This window comes from Cydia strobilella, chromosome 2 (assembly GCF_947568885.1).
Source record: "Cydia strobilella chromosome 2, ilCydStro3.1, whole genome shotgun sequence".
Taxonomy (NCBI): Eukaryota; Metazoa; Arthropoda; class Insecta; order Lepidoptera; family Tortricidae; genus Cydia; species Cydia strobilella.
Window position 1 is genome coordinate 7,842,733 of NC_086042.1, and position 21,695 is coordinate 7,864,427.

At 36.1% G+C, this 21,695-nt stretch overlaps 1 long non-coding RNA gene across 1 annotated transcript in view; it reads right to left on the reverse strand.

The window, feature by feature from the left end:
* Positions 1 to 817: 817 nt before the first annotated feature.
* Positions 818 to 21,695, reverse strand: part of LOC134751441 (uncharacterized) — a 78,088-nt gene continuing 57,210 nt past the window's right edge. Inside the window, exon 3 of the long non-coding RNA XR_010128658.1 lies at positions 818 to 885. This is a non-coding gene — a long non-coding RNA (uncharacterized LOC134751441). The remainder of the gene's footprint in view (positions 886 to 21,695) is intronic.

Genomic DNA, 21,695 nt, shown 5'->3' on the forward strand with positions numbered 1-21,695 from the left:
CACATGACTGTTCGTTGCATCTGTCATCCTGATGACAGTGTGTGTGTGACTTTATTGGATTAAAGGTGTTATTACGGATGTGTATCGTATATTATCTCTTTTATTGTTAATTGAAGCCATTCAACTTGATGATAGGACGATTAAGAAGGACCTATTAAACTACATTGTATCACCTACTCAATCAATTGTGCCACAGTTATTATGGAAACATCAAGACATTAGCATAAATTAATTGAATTGAAACGGCTGTAAATTAACTTCCTACAAGAAACGGCAACAATCATGTTTGTCACGCATGTTCTTATTATCTTGAAATACACGGAATGTAAGAAAAAAAATGATATGGATGACAGGAATAAACAAGTAGGTATATGTACCTACCTGTATGGATGGAACGGATTTCGTACCTATCTTATAAACGTATGTATTCATATTCATATTTATTAATAATATACACATACATTACACGTCAAAATACAAAATACAATTACATAGTGATAATAGTGATAGTGACAATTGTATAGTGATGGTTAAAGTGCTTTCAGTCCTGTGAATTATTCTTTTAAATTCTTAACGATCAATATATGTGCAGTAGGCCTCCACCTACTCAGACGGACCTGTCTTTCTCTTGTGGCAATCCGGTAAATAACCAATTTAAAAAACGTAACCTACCTATCTAATTTCTAAGGGTATTTTTAAGACAGTAGTTTTCTTTACGCTACATCAAAACATTCAAGACAATGCCCACAAGGGCCACAAGCAGTTTCCTCACTATATATTTATATTGTTATATACTTATAGTTGACGTGGTACCTAAAGCAGCTGGTAATAAACTTCTTACCTTACACATCTCTGTTACCAGTGTCAGCCGTTATCTCGATCTGCCTGAAACAAACAACATAAGGTATGTATTTAAAAACGTACATTCTTCGCGTATTGGCAAAAAAAGATAGGTAGGTACCGTGAGTTACGAGTAACATGGCTCGACTTTTTTCTTTTTTGAATAATTAGCAGAGCGTTATAGTCGCCGCACAGTTTGTATAGTCTGTAAAAGGCTCGAAGGCCAATGATAATAGTACAAATCTAAAAATAATTGAAACATGATTTTAAGCACTGTTTAAAAAACTTCATCTCCCAGAACACGGGTGTTTAGTCAAGCAAAAGGTTAACTTTGTGTGCTTTAGCTTGAGCTCAAGGATACGGTAGTTCTCTATCTCTGCTTTACAACTCGACATTAATTATGCAGCTTTATATCTGTTGTTCCTAGTTTCTCCGCTCTAGTTGGACCCGTCGATAGCGCCCAAAGTGTGGACACTTGTCAAATAATTGCACGATTTGCACGGCAAGCCCGCCGCGTCACACCGTAAAACCGTCTGCCTCTAGTCTACTCTTAGTACTCTTACTTTTACGACCACGCCGATACTGATAAATATACCTAACCCCGCCGTATAACATGCACCCGCTATTATTATAAACGATACCGTTTACGATGATATAATATTTACGTTTTTATTCCTCGTTTATGGGCTGTTGTGCAACTTAACAGCGCACTTGAACTTGCGGGGCTAGTGACACCATTTGATGTAGTTTTATTGTTCTGCTCAATGGACGAACGAATTTTACGAGCGAGTCGTAATCTGTGACGTCACAGTTTATAAGTCGGATGCGTACGCTACGATTGTGACTCACGACTCATTTGAATGCGATCGTAACTTTCCATTTCGACTTAAGTATCCAAACACCTGCACGCGACCTAGACTGTTACTGGTTTTGACTTAAATTGGTGAAGCGAATCTTAAAAGCACCTTCACTTTAAGTCGTAGGTTACCTACCTATTGGTATTATGAAATAAATTCGCTGACCTAGTAGCTAGTGAGTTATTGTTACAAATTGCACAAAGAAGTTTCGTATCCCTATCTTTCGGGATGAAGGAGATGAAAGGTCCACAAAGTACGTACTTACGATCCTTTTCACTGTAGATATCTTGTTCTAATATCATAGCTCCCTGCGGTGTATTTTCAAAGATAGAAGGAAGAAAATCGTGCTCGCAAAGTGTTCCTCCATCCGGAAAGTAGATTTGCATTATTTACCTATTCATATTTCTTGGGCAAGGTAACCTTTTCTGGGGAAACAAATAATAGGTCGAATGCATCTGGGTCCGTATTAAGGGACGTCTTTTTATTCGCTTTGAGGTTTGGTAAATATTTTTCTTAGCTATTACGCGTAACCTACGTCTCCCCAGCGAGGGTTGGGCTGTTTTCGTTTTCGAAGGGCTACAGGCATGGATCCGATAGAAAATTGGATAAGTAACCTATCTATTATTGACGGAGGATGCCAAAATACGTTTCTTCCTTTTCAGGCAGCCGCTCGGTCACGTCTGGGATCAAAAATCTTGTCATACGAGTATCACTACTAAGTTGAAATTGATTTTCACTAAGGTTTAGGTACCTACCTTGACAATGCCTTGACTAAAATGTATTGAATATCTAACGAATCCTGTTAGGTAGGTACTAATCTAGACACCTTTAGATTAATAAGATCACATTGCAATCAAAGCTGCAGTGGAATACTTCTTTTTCAATGTCAATGTGTAACCTGTGGGCAACTAATAAAATGTTCATTTTTCGCAAGACAAAACCAACATAAAATAAGCAACGTGTTAAAGTTAATATCACGCTGCGAAAACTCGATATGGGTAGTAAGTAATGGTTGGGGAGCCCAAGAGGGGATTTTTGTAGTTACTCGAGCGCGGTAGATAGATATATGATATCTTGCTACCCTAGATGGAGTCTACCTTTATAACTTTTAGCCGTCTATGTTGAGCCGTTGACTGGCGGGGGGTTGATGGGGGTTCAACAAATCGTTAAGCAGATTGTGGATTTTGTTATTTTAGTCCAAATTAATGGTATAATTGTGCTATTACTAAATCTGACAATTATTTGTACGCATTTCCTTAATCTGGCGGTTACAATGTGAAAATCGGGCATCGAACTTTGTAGTCGGTTGATTAAGGAAATGCGTACAAAAAAGTGTAATATATTGTTATAGAAAAATCTACTTAACGATTATTTTAACCCACCACAAACCCCCCGAAATTTAAAATAATCTGTAGACGCTTTCCTGCTCGTTGAAAAAACAACTTTATATACTTAACCTTCTTTTATCATCTTTCGATTCCAATAGGTCTCTACAACGCTTGAGTAACTACACATTTAGCATCGCCGGCTTCCCGCTATAAAGATACACAAAATACCTACGTCAAGGATGACGTAGGTATTTTGTGTTTCCGAGATAGCAATCTCGGAAGAACATTGCAAAAGGTTTTTCATTAAAATTCAGCAATTAGCTTAACTGTCCGCCATCAAGAAGAATCGAGTAGCGATAACACGAAAACAAATAGTCAATTCATTTTGATTTTATAGGCGTTACTAAAGGAGGTGGATCTTTTCGATCGTAATGGCCAATTTTCGGAAATGAAAAAGGTTTGTCGATGTTATAAAATGAGTGTAGGTTATCGATTTCATTTTACACGTGCTATGCGAGACCTCGTAATAATTAAATGGATTTAATTTCAAGTGGTAGGTTTGGCAGACAACGTCCCATCACAAATTTATTGGGTATCTGGTATGTGTACCTAGTCGTGTTAGGTAAATAAGCATTTATTCTTCTGTAACGACCGACGTTACTTATAAATAAAAGCAACATACAATACGTACACCTACCTATATTTTATAAGTAGTAAAGTAGATACCTTTCTACCTACGCAAGTGATTTTGTTAAATATTAGGAAGGTGTCTATTCACTAACTGTCGTATATCAAATAGAACTACCCTAAAGCTAAATATAATTGGATATTGAATTTCCATAAATTACATCAGCATCCAGCAACCATTTCAAGAAATGGTCCCAATATAGCGCCAGTATTTATATTTAACACCGTAATCCCATTGGATATTATCCAAATTAACGTAATAAAATCACGAATATTATGTGACAAGCAGCTCTGGTTTTGGGGTTACGGAGGTATAAAGTTGGCGCCCCACCGGTACTGATTATAGGTATATGTAATTTTGTAGTTTGTTTTTCAAAATAAAGCTGAGTAAGATCCGACGTTATCCTTTTACACGGTGGGGCGTGGAGATTGCAAGTGCAAACCGAGTCGGGTACGGTGTGCAGAAAACGAGTGTGCAAATACCTGTTTTATTTGGAATACGTACGTACATATGTATTTAATAGCTTTTTATTAGGTACCTGTGCATATATATGCTGCCCGTTCTCTTAAACTCTCTGTTCTCCCTCACCATACCGGTTTTCTCACGTCTTCTTTCGCTGTTCAATCAATCCGTCTTTGGAATTCGCTTCCTCTAACGATTAGACAAGCCCCAAACAAGCTGACTTTCAAAAGAATGCTTTACAAGCACCTGCTAGATACTGTCTAGTCGGAACCCCCCTCTTCCCCCCTACCCGGACATGCAAAAATATATTTATGTATATTATATAATAAATATGTACCTATATATATTTATATTGTTTATTAATGTAGTTTATAAAGGTATTATAGTATATAAATATTACTAGTTTGTATATTGGCGTTAGTATTACAATTTATATTTAGAACATTTTTTTTCGCGTCGCACTGCACCCACCTTAACTAATTTCTGTTTGGCCCAGTGGTTGACTGGTAGAGAATGCCTCAAGGCATTAAGTCCGCCTTTTGTACTTGTTCTTGTGCAATAAAGTTAAAAATAAATAATAAATATATTGTATACTTCTGATAACATAAACAAAAGTAGGTACCTAGTATTCCAAATAATGTGTTAGTATTTCACTACTTTTACCTACACACACACTTATCCACACTGTACCTAACTCAGTATTAGAAAAACATACAAATTAAATATAAAAAGTAACTTTATTCAGCAATCAAAGGTTTAGTATTTGAGGAAAACCACTGGGGAAGGTAGTGGAGAAAGAAAATCACAAGCAAAATCACTGCATTAACTTAACCAATTCACTAAATCCTCAACTTTGCCTACGCTACCTCCTTCAGAAACGAGATTGCACGCAGAAAATGCAACTCGCCTCTGAATCGGGAAATGAACGATACGAGTATCCCCGCTCAGGCACCGACAAACGACTTCAAAGCAACCGGGTGATATTCACCCTAAAACACACGCTAGGTGTAATCTCTGCTTAGCATTATACCTATTTACAACCCCTTAATCAAACGAGAGGTAACGTGCGATATCGTACCTTAAGTAAAACTAAAAAGGACTAAGCATAAACGCCAACAAACAAAGTTTGATATTGAATAGTGTTGCATTGGAAAGGTTTTTACGTTTTACTGAAGTTTGGACTTACGCCTGTTTAGTTTTAAAATGTATAATTGGCAAAGGATGAGTGGGATGGAATAGGAATGGAAATAAGGAGGTAGGGGAGTCAGGTGGGTAATATGAATATTATGCTAAATTAGAATTTATGGGATAAACAAATAATGCGAATTGCGACGGCTGATCGGTGATCACGTGGTGCTTTCCATAGAAAACGAAGCGCCGGAAGCTCCGGCCCGGCCCAAAGTGCCTCTAATGTCTGACTATGCCAAAAGTAAAAAAAATATTTTCATCTAACTATCTAAGCAGATCATTATTTTTAATCATGCTAACGAATCAAAGAGGGTATGAAAACATATTAACACGCCTGACCGTTCTCAAGTATCTTCACAAAATCGCTACCGAAGCCAAGTCGTAAAATCCCAAACAGTGGATAAAGAAATCTCCAAAACTCATAACTCAATGTTAACCTAAAATACATACAGTTCAGTTTTTAACTTCAAAGGGGACTTGTTAGTCTGAACAAGGGCCACTCATCGTCGAGTAGTATAACAAGCTAGCTTGTTAAATTCTGCATTTATATTTGTGTTCTCAGTGCCCATGGCTGAAACGGATAGTCGAATTTAGTTGATACACCTGGCGAGACTGCGACAGGACCGATTTTATAACGTTGAATAACGTGGGTTGAAGTAGGATTGTTGTTAAGCTTGTTGAGAAAGTCTTTTGTTTCTAGATATAATGGCTTATTAGGTAAGTACATGGTCAACTAATGCAGGTTTCATATTGCAGGTAAGTTTTACATTACGTTACATAGGCTTAATATGGATTGCAGCCGGTTAGTACTTAATACATAGTTACCTAAGTGTTATGGTTAAGTAAATTAATGTAAGATTGTAATGTTGGTGGTAGCAGTTTATATGACTTCTATGATTTCATTCGACGGAGTCGCAGGCAAAAACTATATTCCATAAGTAATACAGTTCTCAGTATTAGATATGTACTTATGTATGTACGTATATTTTCACTTTCTTACCTACAGATGTCCTGAATTTAAAAGTTACTACCCGAGAAGACGCTAAATTTCGTCGCGAGTAAATTGCCTGCTTATTTTTTTTTGAATGAAACGACCGCTTAATTTAATTCTTAACAATCTTCAGTCTGATTTTACAGAGGTCTGGCGAACGGCCAGGCGACGCTACACAACACATACCTACAGTTCATCCACCCTCAACTATTGTATTAATTAATTTCTTTGATATATTCACCTATAAGCTACACAGTGGTTACGGTTACGAACAACTCGACACATTTCAACTACCTACCTACTTATAATTTTGGCAACGCCTATGATGGAGTAAAAAGAGTATATGTATAGATACAATGAATTTTGTTTTTGTTTTGTATGTTTTTTCTTGCGTTTGAATAATTCTGACGTTCATTTGTTTGGATCCATGTTTTCCATGTCCCTTGTAAGTCGAACATGTGTAGGAAATAAATAAATAGAATGTATAGGCGTAAAACTAGAATACTTATACGAGATTATCGTTGGTCTACAGAATTAATAAGAAAATCTATTGGCAATAATTAGCAATAATCTTCAAACGAAATACCTACAACTTGCTGTTAGGCGCTTACACTGACGAGCGGTACTGTCATAGTAAATTTCGTAACCCCAGTAAATTCACTGCCATCTGTCGACACACTTTAAAACTAAAATTGAAGATTTATAAAAATACGATAAAATGTATTTAAATATAGATAAATGATTTTTTTTATTTGCATTAATTATTTTTATGATTTTGACCCATGTTCTTTCAGTGATATGCGTTTAAATTGTTAAATAACAAACGAAACCGTCAACGCCATCTATACGACAGTAAGCCAAAACTAGTAGCGCCCTCTAAACGAGAATCAAATTTTCTTGATTTTCGAGGCACGTTTTTTCCTTAGACTGTATCCATCTTTTACGGGGTTATATCTATCTTTGCTGCAACACTACAAAAATAAACTACCGAGCGTAGGAAATGTAGGTAAGTGACAAGATTTGATCTGATTATTTGCTCATAATTAACGATTTATAAGTATAAATATATCGTTGGAAATGTAGGTATGATTAAAGTATGACGGGTTCCAAGCTGTATAAATGTTGCTAGACACTTCAACATCATTAGTTCGGCACGTTAGTCAGGGCACTTATATTTAAAATATAGCTGTTATAATTAAACAGAACACGGAACTTATTAGGCTCCTGTGTCATAAAGGATATTTTATATATTAATTTTAACTGGAAGCTCAAGCGAGTGATAATTTAACAGGAAATTATTTAGCCAGTCAGATCTAGTCTAGATTCTTGTTCACCGAGGCACAAGGAAACTGATTAAGTAGTTTAACGTATGTGTAGGTAAATGAAACGACGACTTCAAAAGCAAAGCGGACGTCTGTATATTTGTATTTACTATCGAATAACACCTCCCTAGGTCGAATTTAAACTGTAGTGAGACATACATACTAACATTAAACTAAACACAACATAAACATAAAATTAAAAACACGTGAGTTTAAACCGAAAAAATAGTTTAATGTTTAACCTCCCTAGGTGTTATTCGATAGTAAATACAAAGATAACAATTCTAAGGCCTATAACAATCCTTACATCGACAAACGCCAAACAAAATAAAAACATGTATGGGGATGACAGACGCTATGAAAAGTCACGTGACTATTTCTATACGTTATAAGTTTCAATTGGGGTTTTCTATCAACGATTGTCATTTTGGCTAAGCCCCCCGAAGAAGTAGATAGGTACGAGACTATTTATTAATCTGTGATACGAGTATGTCAAAGTCACAGACGGTTGCTAGTTAAGTTGTTACATAAAATGATTATTGTCGATATATATCAGTTTCCACTAGCGTGACACATGTTATGTTCCACGGATGAGATAACGACAGTTTAATTATAATTACATAATTGAATGGGAGGTTTAGCACATTGTACTTAGTTTACACGCAATTTTAAAGCAAATAATTATCTGAGAGATGGCACAGATTATACAAAAGTAAATCATTAGGTAGTAGGTATTATTTGAGCAATAAAGTAGTAAAGGAGCTATTTTTTTAATTTTAGACATTTTATTAACAAACAAGTGCAGTAGAACAAAATTAAATATGAGGTAGGTAGATTCGAGCCCAGGCGGCCTAGCCAAGGTGACAATCGCTTACGCTTCGCAATCGAATCGCTTTGTGCCTCGATATCTCTATCACTCCTCCATATTAGTGTGACAGTGACAGCTGCGTTTCGTTCGCTACGGACCTTTAGCGATTGGCATGTTGTCTACGGGGCCATTTTCATAGAACGATTCCAACAATTTATCGTCTGTTCGATATCAACTGCCACATAACATAACATATACTTAACTGATACAAGTAACGTATCCCAATGGAACGGCTACAATTTAAACTGGAACTGTACGGAAGTTAATCCGAGACGGCTGGTGGCTCTGTCATAGCTCGTGCGATGCTGGCAGCGGGCCAGTTTAGATTGCAAACGATATATACCTATATTCATAATAGGGAAACAGTGCAGACAAGGAAGCTTTAAGGAGAACATTCATTTTAATATTTTTAATATTGAATTTGACGAACGTGGAGACTATTCATATGTTATTTGTGTGTTATAATCAGGCATGACGTACTTTGACTTGAGAACAACCCTAGTACTTCAATGGATTTTGCAAGCAGTTTACGATGCCTGGCTATAATTATAAAACTTATAAAATTAAGCTTTTTTTAGGAAGTTAACTCTTTATGTATTATTTCTCAGTCGATACATAATTCCGTAATACTATATGTGTTTATGTACAGTCAGCAACAAAGTGTAGGTAAATATACGTACCTATGATGTATATGAGTATCTGACTATTAAGTAAATGTTCGTGTGCTAGTTTACCTCCTATACCTATAATAAAAAAATGTTACTGGCAGTATTCAAATGTGCCTAAGTGCCAACATATATGCTATAGGTATGTCAAAAACATTATGTATCTACGGATTGTACTCATTCATTCAAATAACTGGGCACGTCAATGAAAATTCTGTAAGCACCTCTGGGAATGGCTATTTCGTGCCACTAATGTTTTTAATCATGCAATGTACAACATAATGTACATACCTACCTACTTAATGAATAATCAATAGACACCTAATAGAACCGTTTACAAACATAGCGATAGCGCTACGTCCCGGCTTCTAACGACTAACTCCGACCCAACGGTTCTCATCGAAAAGGACAAGACGTTACGTTCTCAAGAACACGAGGCCAATGCTAATTTTACCATAGTGTCCATAGTAAACGTGCTTGGTCAACGAAAACGGAAGGTCCCGAGCGGCATCATCAATGCTAATTCGAAAACGTTCGAGTCTGTAGTTGCAAAGAATAATGACTACTCCTTTAATTTTATGCCCCTCAAGTTACAAGGACAAATTAACAACTACCTAATAAATAGTTACAATATGTACCTACTTGTAATCCTATTTAGTCGGCTGCCTTTATACTTCTAAGGTCTATATTGGTAATTCTAATTGTTACATATCGATACGTAAGGCAATCCACCTATCAGGGTGGTTTGCATATTTGTAGGTTTTATACTGCTAGTAAACATTCTATTCGATCTTAAGTCACAAGTACCTAGATACTAATGGCTTAAACGGTAAATAAGTATAGTAGACTAAAAAACAATTATCATTCACTTATATCACTTATTTACGTGTAACCAGGCTATCAGGCAATGGAAGGCCATTACGTACATTAATGTACGTTACATTAATGGTAGGCCATTAGGTATTAGGTAGCCTGGTTACACCAAAATAAGTAAATATACAATATCATCCCCTTACCTGAAAAACCTTATCTTTTACCTGGTACCCTTTGCGTGAGAACGACACAAACGGTTCCGATCCGATAATAATAATAATATATATATACTGAAGCCTTTTCATATGTAAACTAAGTAGGTATTGTAATTCATTAGAGAATATTAATTTACATACCTAATTATGTGCTGATAGGTTCATATTTATGCTTTTATGCTCTATTTACTGCACTTATGTAGTACATAAATGTCTTCATTAATTGTGAATCCTATAATAAAGATAAAAATAACGTCGTACATGATTTAATTCATAGTAATGTGGCGTTCAGTGAGAAAAGGAATCTTAAAGGATTGGTGTTCACATCGTGGAGCCCCTCATTTGTATCGGAGCATCGTTAGCGCCAAACACTATGATCACTTTTCTCAAAGAACAAGATTAAATTATACCTACAGCTTATTACACGTCTTGTGTTATTAGACAGTTCCTTCCACAGATACAAAAATGTGTAGGTTCAGGGCCTCGTTCATGTAGTTGTATGAGTTGCATCGCGTTTTGCGTTTTGCATAATGCTATCATGGGGCCTAATAGCCAAGATGATATTCGTAGATACATCGACAAAAGAAAAAATGTATCGGGATGACAGATACTACGAAAAGTCACGTGACTTACATACATTATTTAAGTTTCGATTAACGTTTTTTATCAACGATTGTCATCTTGGCTAGGCCCTCAGGTCAGTTTGAACCATATACTGGCCTCAGCCACATCAGGGTTGTCAGATCAACCTAGTATCCATAATTAGTCTTCTTCTACCGTCTCCGTGAAGACGAACTGGGCAAGGTTTGATGATGAACCAACGCCTGACCCCAGGTACAATAATTGCCTACTGATAGCGATACTATCATACCGTAGAAAGATAATGTACGCTTGAATCAATAACAATATATAAGTAACCACTTTATAAAAATATCAAGAAACGCTGGTCAAGAAATACCTACTTAAGGTATATATCAAAGGAACAAAACAGACCAGTAGCACTTATACTAATAGTAGCAATATCATGTTGTTTATTGATTGCGCCGATATCTTCGAGATCTTTTACTTAGTAAGAAGAATGCTTCGATAAAATATTGGATTGATATCATCTTATGTAAATGGTTTGCGGGATGCTCTTACCAATCATGATCTTAAGAGAATGCTTCTATCCTCTTCTATTTATCTTATTTCTTAAGCATACTTATAGCCATGATGATATTTATAAACCTAATAAAGTAAAATAAACCGCATTAAACTGACAAGAGGAGGCACGGGGAGTACAAAAAAATAAAGATAGCTTTTAAAACGTTGCATACCTACATTAAAAACGATTAAAGTTACCTGTTCACAACCAAACATCTTGAAGTAAGTCGAAACTAGTGTACTTACGTTTAGTGTATCTCGTAATTATTCTTTTATTCACTTTACTTTTATAAACCGACTTTAAGCACACAGCGTTATCTTATTCATTACATTTTCATTAACAAGCTCCAATTATCGAAGTATTTATGGCACATGTGGCCGCACTTATCTACAAAGATAATTCAAAATGCTTCGAGAATGAAATTTTACGTTATCAAAAAACTTGTCGGTCTAAAATATTCTCAGAATGACGGGGACAAAAATTATCCAGTATCACATGCAAGCTTTATGGAATAAAAAATCTGTATTCAAGTCGTACAAAAGTTGCGTAACATTTCCTTTGTTTCGTGAATATCAAAAAACACCTCAACCCGTCCTTGCCCGAGATCCTTTGTTACGCTTTTATAAAGAAATTGAAAGTGCATTGTATTACTGCCTTTTTAAGTTTTTGCCGACATTTTTAGTGGCCATAAAAATTTGGAGCATAAACAAAAAAGTTGAGAGAATCCTTCCGCGTTGCAATTGTATGGAATGTATAGTGAGGTGGTGCCTCAGTTAAAAATTACAGGTGGGATAGTGAAGGTGGTTAGTTCTCATTGTGATAATGTGCAGTTTTGTCTCCGACGTGGTTTTAATTGCTTTCTTTCATACGGCATCATTGATTTATTTCCAACACGTTTTGAAGGGGTTTCAGAACAATGCAAGGTAAGATTCCAATTTCGAATTGTTAATAGCTTTCACTTTATTGTGTTTTACGCAGTCATCTCCACGGTGCCCAAGAAAGCAGAGGTGTTCATAATGTCAATGTTACTTAAACGTGAACCGTGAGCTGAAAAGCGTGTGTATAAGCGACTACAAAACAAACAACAATAAGTCACATATATATATATCCACACAGTGCCGGAAACGTACGATTGCCAAAACGACACGTAATTTTATATCGACGTGTACATTTGCTTTGTATTATGATGCCCCACCGTTTGCTCTGCACTGAGGCGAAAGCTCATTCTGAGCGTATTTGCAGAGTCTGTATCACAATATTTGTAGAACGTGTCAACCGTCGTGTCAAATGCCACATATCTAGGCGTGACACGTTGCCTTGCACGACAATTCCAGTTATTACATGTATTACTATGTTATTATCCCGTTTTCGTTTCTTTTTGGCGCAATAAAGCGTTGATTACTTCGCGTTTCATGTAAGACGCCGCCAATTGACGCCGGGAGCTGAAATAAGGGACTGTGGGGTGCCGATAACGTAAATGCTTCATCGTTTGTGTTTATTTTCGTGTTACAAAGAAAACAACAATCAAAATCATACCGCATATACCTAGAGTTCAACTTCGGATCTGTTATTCCCCCGTCTGGGGTTGAGGCCTTATTAGTAGCTAAAAGAAAAAGACGAAGGAAACGACTCTAACAAACTTAGTTAATGTAGGAAAAGATGCAAATGGACTCTTTCAAAATTGGACGGGGTCTTTCAAACTTTACCTACGAAGTCTCAGATCGGGAAACTCAGATCCCAAATGCGCCATTAACCCTTGAAGCGGCATTAGACAATAAATCCTTTTCCAAGAGAGTTAAGTAAGCTTTAAGTTGAACTTTGCGGTTATTTACAACGTTCTGGTTTTGGTATATTTGTTGTGAAATGCGAAGGTATTTGCGGGTTTGGCATGCACAGCAGCCCTCGGGAGGTGATCCCACAGATTCAATGTCCAATCTTCTGTCGGATTTCTGATAATATGCGCCCGTCGACTGGCATGGGACGAGATCCCGTGATCTTTCACAGACACACGAGTTGCGATAAGTACTCGTATTAAAGTTTGAACACAGAGATAAAAATTGGTGCGGCTACTTTACCTCAGGGACTTAGTAAGTGCCAATTTTACAGATCAGGGAATTAGTGCTTGGCCAAGGTGATAACTTTCATAATGTCTCCACACTAGGAACCACCTTTATATTAAAGCTAAATTCGCGATGCTTTCGTAATTAATGTTATATGATTTTACTAATAACTTAAGTAATTGATACGACTTTCATTCTAGACACTTTCGTACGGGATTTAGACTTGTTATGCAGGTAATGAAGGTAATGTACGAGTTTTAAATTGTCTGTAATTGCTAACACTAATACCTTAACTGTTAAAAGCTTTTACTTGTCCAACGTAGTTGTACCAACCTAAATGTGTTAATTTTGTTATTAAAATGTTGAGAAAATTAATTTAAAAGGTAACAAATGAAAATAAATCCTGATAATTTGTACGTACACTGAAAAAATTTAATTTCCGACCCATTTTGTACCTTGTCACAGTAACAATAAGAATGAGGTCTCTAGCGACTTCCATATTGATTGTCACTGTGACAAGGTACGAAATAGTACGGAAATTAAATTCTTTCAGTGTACCTGTTCCATAAGAAGCTATAATAACATAAATAAGTATAAGTACCTACCTAACTACATGCATCGCTGCGTGAAGCTTATCCTAAAAATGCCAATCTGATAGACACAATACCGAAGGTCGGAAGGGCCAAACATAGTCTCGACATGTAACGTTTCCAGCCTTCACCATAAAATGCATGATAAACGGCCCCCGCGCGCGCCCCGGGCGCCCGGGGGCGGGCTATGCCATCGGTAACCAATACTCCTAAGCCCGTACTCGAACACGAATCCAACAAACTCAATAAGGAAATATACCTAATGGGGAGGATTGGGGCTCTCACTATATTAGACACCAAAGGACGTTGCACTTGGAGCTTAAAATATGAATTAGGCAACTACCATCCAAAATGGCCGAAATCTTTACGTGATATGTAACCGAAAATGCGAAATCGCTTTTCGGCTGTCGATTTAAATGGTAATTTAGTAAAGACTAAAAGACGCTAATTATAAGTAATTGCATTGCTTTCATTGCATTTAAGTTCCGTTGAGACCGTGGCACGAAGATTTGTTATTATTTCAGGGCCACCTGTCTGTCGTAAGCACATATAACCGACTTTTTATGCTCATACACGACACCTTATTGGGTATGAATCCCCAATTTTATTAAAGATCGAAAAAGGATTAATTAAAGATTACGACGCCGACGTGAAAGCTGTAATTTGGTTGTAATAAGTGGGTACCTTCACCGTGAGAAACGGAGGTAATGACAGTTAATATCAAGGCAATTTAGACAAACCTGATATAAGTAGGTATTTAAATACATGCAGTAATCGTTATATATACCTATCGATAATTTCTCCCGGTCAAATTTTCCAATATCTTACAAATATATGAAATCAAGTAAACAAAATTTTACGATACGTTTACTTTATGAAATGATACGTTTTCAGACTTTTTCAGCAGTTAATTTTGACGATTTCTCGTAGCATTTTAGCTTCTTGTTGCAATTATTACAATTAAATGTGTAAGGCATATTATTATCTACCAGTCTAAAATTTGTAGAATTGTTCATTCGTGCATAAACTGGCCGTATATAGCGCCTATTACCTAAGTTGTATGGTAATAGGATTCAAGGAGAATGCTTTTTAGGGTTCCGTACCCAAAGGGTAAAAACGGGACCTTATTACTAAGACTCCACTGTCCGTCTGTCTGTCAACAGGCTGTATCTGATGATAGCACGGACAGCGGAGTCTTAGTAATAGGGTCCCGTTTTTACCCTTTGGGCGCGCAACCCTAAAAACGACACACTTTCTATCCCTTAACAGTGCATAGATTTTTAATGAAGTTAGACCTGTATAGATTGACTGGAAGGAACCTGATGTGAGTTAGATATGGTGTAAATTTACTAACTCCTTTTTTATAAAACAGCAAACGTCTGTTAAATTAGGTATCTTTCTTACAAATACAAATATTAAAGTGACTGAAAGAGACAAATGATTATTAACATCATGTGAGATTTATTTTGACAGACATTTATGAAAAACGCCACTGATTAGCTAACTTTTTGGCTTTAGATAATACCTACCTATCCGTTTAAAACGAAAACGACTAGATACGTTTGGCGTATCGGCCAAAATAATGCCTTTACGTCGAATAAAGACATGCTGTCTGCTTCACCCACAGAAATAAATATACCACCTTCACCTTGCCTTGATAACCTTAAATTGATATATTTACTTATATGGATTCCCTAATAATGAGCGTCTGAAAGAAAATCAATTTCTTAAAAATCAGTTAGTTCCAAGCTTTATTTGCTTATAAAATCTGCGTCCTACCTACCTACGATTTCGAAATCAGACGGCGTCCTATGAACTCCAGACATTTTTCTTCGGGACTATGACCTATGTACCTACTCGTATCGTTTCAGTTCCGATAAATCCTTGTTTATGATTGCTACTCTACTATAGTGACTTTTACTTTTAAGGGGCTACCAGCGGTTTTCATCGATTTTTGACAAGTTTTGAGTCGTATCTCCATCTCCTACATTTGCACTACAGTAGAATTTTAAGACAAACGGCTATCGGTTCTTCAATCTTTAATCTTTTTTACATTGTTTTAAAAACACTTTTTCACCTCAGCAGCTCGAACAAGGGTACTTTGCTACTTAAAAGCAGTGAGAAAAATCGTATTCTGCTCACTGAGTGAGACAAAATAACATTCAAGTGACCTTTATATTTAAATGTCATTTCACCATGCGGGGCCTAATACAAGTTTGAATTACTTCGTTAAGGCCACGTCTTTAGCAAAAAGAAAGAGACAAAAAAAGTTCAAACTACATTTAACGGTATATTGACGGTTAATAATAGTTAGATAGTTTACGAGATAAGTTATTAATGAAAATAAAGTTTAAAATTTGATATAAACACAATATTTTACGCATTTTATTGTACAATCAAAATAATGAATTTTAGGTACAAAATACACAGATCATCACTCGAAATAAAGAATTCTACTTTTAACAATCTCTACTATAGTAAAAAAAATATTAGTATCCGCAATTGAAATGAAAACTGAAATTTATTTCGTTTTGTTTTTGTGTTGGATTGCGGTAGTTAAACTTGTTTTTTAGAATATCTTAAGAAAACATATAGGTGAATAAGTGATGAAGAAAGATTACATTCTTCAGGTTGTTTAATATGTTCTCACTGCTGAAGTGAAAAGTTGTTAGAAAAAAATCACAAACATAGGTCTAAAATAAAACACACAATTAAAAATTTATAACAATTTATGCACAAAAGCTAAAAATATGAAAATTGCTTGTAAAAATGCACAATTTTAGATACAATTTATCAATTACTATATTTTTTGCTACTTACTTACTGCTGTGGAGTAACGACCCGAAGTGAATCTTGGCTCTTATTTTTTGTTAAAACTAATTAAAAACAACTCTGTAAATATCCGCAATCCTGCACGCGTGCGCGCACAGCCGTCTCGCTCACGCTCTCTATAGTGAGAACCTCAACTCACGGCGCCTTAAATCGATTCAAAAGCGATAACGATATACGAAACAAATTAACAAATAAACATACGGAACACCAGCGAAATAAAGCTTGTAAAATATCGATACTGCAGTGCATTTACGTGGGCATTGCAGGTCGTTGGCTCTTAGCGAAATTGTTTTAAGTGTTTAAACGTTTTGAACGGTCATGAGATTAGTAGTTAAATGCTTTGCTGATGGCAAATGCAGTTAGTTAATAGGTAACTAGAAACTTAACTTACCCACTTTATTAAGTTTACCTATGCTTTAGCGTGGCGTCAAGCGACCTTAGTATTTTTGAGACTTAAAAATTCCTAAAATAATTGGTAATTTGCCGTAAATATGACTCGTTTGTTAGTGATTTTAGTGTTCAGTTAATGACAAAATCATCAACTTGGTACACTCGTCCCAATATTTTGATAACTATTTCGTATTTCAAGAAGGATCGATTAAGCTTTAACATAAAATAGTAGTATTTTTAAGTCTAAGATTATTTGCATTAATTGTATAAAATTATTTATTTTCAATATAAAAGAGTGGATAAAATGTACCTCGTATTTTCGCCTGATTTCGTGATGATTGCATCGGTAAAGCTGCTGTGAGACGCAGGGCGACCCTTCGCCCGCTAATTCCAATAACCCGGATGGGATCCGCCCACAGATAACCTTTAAAAGTTACCCATCGGAACCTTTGTGCTACTGATCACTTTTGTTATGAGAAATTTAAATCTCTATGGATTTCCTTATGATAGCTATTATTTGAGTCTATTTTCAAATTAAATAAGGACAATGTCTTTTTTTAGGTCAATGTAAGTGTTCGTGTCTAAGCTAATGTCCAATAGATGTCACCTTTGCCACTTGTTGTCACCATTATTGCTAATGACGAAAGTTTAAAGATGACATAAATATTGATATACTATGTGCCTACAGTGACAAGCACTGGCACGCCTACCTTACGTACGAATCGGAGGTCGGCGGGGGTGAGCTATTTGCCTTATAATATGACGTAAGGCATGTCAAATTACCTATATAAGGTAAATAGCTCACCCCCGCCGACCTCTGGTACGAATACGAGTAGGTTCAGTAGGTTTAATCATAACTTCGGTTTAATAGGCCCTGTGTACTTAAAATAATATTTTTGTGATTTTTATTTACTTAAAAGCATCATGGAGATTAATTTGTAGAATGAAAATGCTTTGTATAAGAATAAACGCAAGTATTTACGTAATTTGGAAGGTATGTTGTTATTTACGGTTCAATTTCGGAGTCCGGTCCCTTTAATTTTGGGATATCCAAACCTCCTCGGAACAGATAGATACTTAACGATTTCATTAACTTAAGATCGGTTTAATCTCGACCGGCATCCACGCTTTAGTCTCAAGAGGCCAAAATTAATTAAAAGAACAGAACAACATTGAACGCAGAAAGCACTAGACTGTATTCATCGTAGTACCCGACCATCGCGCGATTTTAAGCTTTTAGTGACAGTAATAAGAGCTAAGAAACAGTTTATGGGGGATGATTATAAGCTGGCATAGTTCCTAAGACCGTCTATCAAGCAGTGGGCAAGAAACAGATGGCTTGAACCGGGTTGTGTTAATCAAATTAATCTAAAATTATTATTGGCTCGGTACATACCTAATTGTTGTGTTAATTTACGAAATAGGGCTACGCCAGACGAATGCAATTTAATTTCAGTGCGGTTTCTGTTTGTAAATTAGTTTATTTCGGTAGAATTTCATGTTCGGCAGACGTTTATTTCGGCTGCCAGATATGAATCTACAAAACGAAGTTAAGCAAAATTAAAGTACACCACATTTTAATGATGTTTAAAATACTTAGTTGCAAATTTAACGTGAGTAATTTACGTACCGTACGTACACTTTTTTAGTTAAGTATAAAAAGTAACCCTTAAGGCGTTGTTTTTTGTCTACAAAATGCCGAAACATTTAAAGAGCAGGAAAAATGGGTTCGTGTAAATGCTAAGCGGGCTGTACCTAGTAGGTAGGTACCCATAGTTTCGCGCGTGTGAGCCACGCTACGTGATCAAAATACGATCACGGTTGTTTGGGTTACTCGTCGCCTTAATAGGTAATATACATTAGTACATAATAAAGACGTCTAGCTAGTGTAAATGCGTTCGTTTGTGTAACTAATAAGCAAGCAATAGGGTTGTTGGCACATGTTGAATTTTATAACTAAATCTATTTAAATAGATAAAAAATGAGCAATTTATCACAATAAATTGGAAACATAAATATATGGGAATAATTAAAAAATACAAGACCTCAAAGTTTCAAAATTTAAGTATTAAAAACCAAAACGAAAAAAAAATGTACTATTTGATTCCTTTCATTTTATTAAAAAAAAATTGTATAGCAACTACCTAATACATAAACGCAATATTTCACCTGCAAAGTCGAAATTTCCTTATTTTCCATGCATTGAAATTGAAACGGCTGAAACTGCTGACGTGACATGGTGACGTCACGATGTAATGCCATTTTGTTGGAAGCGTTTCGGCAGTAAAGTGCGACTGACAGACTTTGACTATCGATTGTGACTTCTGTGCTACTTTAAAGAAATGGGTGTCTTGGTAGACATTTGACCTTCAAAACATACCTGATCGATTGATACCATTAATAATAAAAACCGGACAAGTGCGAGTCGGACTCGCCCACCGAGGGTTCCCTACTTTTTAGTATTTGTTGTTATAGCGGCAACAGAAAATTAAATATATCATTTATGAAAATTTCAACTGTCTATCACGGTTCATGAGATACAGCCTGGTGACAGACAGATGGACTCACAGACAGACGGACAGATGAAGAGAGGAGTCTTAGTAATAGGGTCCCGTTTTTACCCTTTGGGTACGTAATCCTAAAAATGTCAACTACCGTATTAGTAGGTAGGTATACGTAGTATATACGAAGGACATACGTAGAAGATACCTACTTTTTATGAGTAAATGCTAACCAGTGTTAATCTTCAGATGCACTTATCATTCATTTTAGATTTAATTAGTATACCTACTAAGTGAATTCGGTAATTTATAAATTAAGAAGGTAAGTTTAAAAATCTTAAAGTAAAAGTTGTACAACCGTTTCTCTTTAAACAAACTACACTAGTAAAAACAAGAACGCAGCTTGTCTAAAATAAATAATTTAAATGAAGAACATGTTTCAAACCACCGTTCCAGCCACTCAAGCAAAACAGCTCAGCGAGTCAACATAACTATGCACAGAATCTCTTCTATCAAAATCTCATCTCGTGTCTAGCTCCATGATCGGCTTCTAAGCATCGCTAAACCACGAGCCCGATTCTGATTTAACCATTTGTTATGGTTCTGACCTTATTTTGATACGACCTTAAAGATCGCGTACATTGCGATCAATTTGCGATTAGTGCAAGTGAAGTGAAAGTGGGCCAAATCAAACTTACACCTAACATGGAAACGATATCTAAATAACGTCATATTGTTCTCATTCGCCCGTGCGACGTGCGTCCAGCAAGCCAGACAAGTCCGAGAGATATGAACGCGCGATGATAACTAACTCATCATTTAAACATCGTTTTGATGTCAGTGCACGTTCGAAAAGGGGGTATTACTGCAATGTTCTGCCACGAGAGTGCGGCACTAGCCCGTTTAGTAAACCATAGAGTAACTTATACATACTGTGCCTTTAACAGTTTTTTGACAAGTTTTCAGAGATAATAAAATATGACATTGATACATCAAGGCCGTTTGTTTACATAGGACCTACCGGGAAACGCGAATACGAAATTTCGCTATCTGCCTCTTTATCGCACGAACATGCAAGAGTGACAGAGATGTTAGATAACGAAACTTCGATTTTCTTGTTTCGCGATAAACCTTCAGATTGTGGTAGTGGCGCCCCCTACGCAGAATTTCGCGTAATATTCACTATTAGCCTAGAAGTCGTGCGTGAGATGCTCGCCAATCATCAATACGATCATCAAGGTCGTATCAAACCCAGTTTTAAACCCATAACAAATTGTTGTATTAGAATCGCTCCAAGATTATTCGCATGCAGGTTCGGTGCATGGGACCTTGTAATGAATGCACCCTTGGGGGTGGTACCTCCCCGGCCCTCCCCTTTCCCCCGCCATCGGAGATGTCGCTTGTTTATTCCGAAGCCTGAAGGTTAATTCCATTTTGTACTCTCTTGGATCGCGTGAATGGAAATTTAAAAGGTGAACGTTGGGGCATAAATTTAGGGGTTTGCGTTTTTACGTTTATTCACAAATGCATTTACGTTAGTAAATAATTATAATATACTGTTTAAATATTTTCTTTTTAAATTTGACGATAGCCTAAGTTTAGTTATTCTGAAATCATGCCTATGATATGATTGCATGATAGTTGCTGGTAAGTGTTTGTACAATTTAAAATAAAAAATTTAAATTATTTAACGCGAAAGAAAATAGTTAAAGCAAGCGAAAAGCAAGTTTTTTGTGTGTTGGTAGTCTGATATTAAAGTTAGATATTAAATATTAATGAAAGCCATCAATATTGAATAAAGGCGCCACTATAATATTGCAAATAAAGTAATTAACGATATTTATTGTATACCTAACACATGTTATAAACTTGTACTAGTTATCACATTGTAATTATGTAGACATTGCGTATGCCAATTACAAGAATTTCATTAAATATGGT